We start from the raw sequence: 1,532 nt of genomic DNA, 5'->3' as shown, positions 1-1,532 counted from the left end.
ACTTCAAATATCTCAAAATTCTTTCAACAGCATCCATATGAAGCTTTCGTGGGTCATGCATAAATTGGCTAACAACATTCACTGCATAGGTGATATCCGGACGTGTATGGCACAAATAATTTAATTTTCCTACCAGCCTTTCTTTCTATGCTTGCTGAATTTGAGCATTGAAAGAGTTTATGATTTTGTTCCATTGGTGTATCGGCTGGTTTACTCCCAAGCAGCCCAGTTTCTAATAGTAAATCAATAGTATATTTTCTTTGGCATAGAAAAATACCATGTTTTGATCTAGCTACTTCAATACCCAAAAAATATTTGAGGTTTCCAAGTTGTTTCATCTCAAATTCAGATGCAAGGTATTGTTGTAAACTAGAGATCTCATCTTGGTCATTTCCTGTAACAATCATGTCATCTACATATATAATCAAGGTTGTAATCTTTCCTTTCCCTCTCTTAAAAAATAAGGTGTGATCAGAGTTACTTGCTCTATAGCCAAANGCCTTCANAGACTTGGTAAACCTTCCAAACCATGCTCTTGGGGATTGTTTTAATCCATATAGAGCCTTCTTTAATTTGCAAACCTTCATTGCATTTGAATCTGTCATGCCTAGTGGAGAATCCATATAAATTTCTTCTGAAATTTCTCCATGTAGGAAAGCATTTTTCACATCAAATTGTAGAAGAGGTCAATCTTGGTTTGCAGCTAGTGACAAAAGTATTCTCACAGTATTGAGCTTGGCTACCGGTGCGAACGTCTCTTGGTAATCTACACCATAAGATTGAGTGTAACCTTTAGCCACAAGTCGTGCTTTATATCTTTCAATAGTTCCATCAACTTTATGCTTAATTGTAAAGACCGATTTGCAGCCCACAATTTTCTTCCCTCTTGGTAAGGATACAAGATCCCAAGTGTTGTTTTTTTCTAAAGCCGCCATCTCCTCAACCATTGCTTCGGTCCATCTAGGATCTGCCAAAGCTTCCTGTACATTACTAGGAATAGAAATTGAAGATAATTGAGATACAAATGATGCATATGATTGAGATAACCTGTGAGATGACACATATTTACTAATAGGATATTTAACTTTGGCTTGGAGGTCTGGTTCATATTAAGCTGGAGGTTGATGTTGAGACTTTGGCAAGTGCACCAAATCGTTCAAGTAATAAAACCGGTAAGATCGGGTATCATTTCCCAAGAGACTCGTAATAATAGAGAATTGTGCGATTAACAACTCATCTAGACTCAAGAACAACTTATCATTTAAGAATATGTGCAAAATGATAAATTCACAAATAATTACAAGGTTGGACTTTGGTATTGAAGGCACTTAGAAATGGAAAAGNCTAGAAATGNTANGAAATGACAATGTTAAAGTTAGTTTTCACCAATTCACTCTTGTGTATACCCAATTTCATCTCCTCTCCATCAATTTACTAAAGTCAATCCACTAAAACACTCTAGCCCTAATCCCTTAGGTGAAAGAGCCTAGGTTTTCCTATCAAACTCCAATCCCTTGGAAAATCTAACAAGC

The sequence above is a fragment of the Vigna radiata genome, unplaced genomic scaffold (genome assembly GCF_000741045.1).
Source record: "Vigna radiata var. radiata cultivar VC1973A unplaced genomic scaffold, Vradiata_ver6 scaffold_299, whole genome shotgun sequence".
Taxonomy (NCBI): Eukaryota; Viridiplantae; Streptophyta; class Magnoliopsida; order Fabales; family Fabaceae; genus Vigna; species Vigna radiata.
This window is presented reverse-complemented; position numbering follows the sequence as displayed.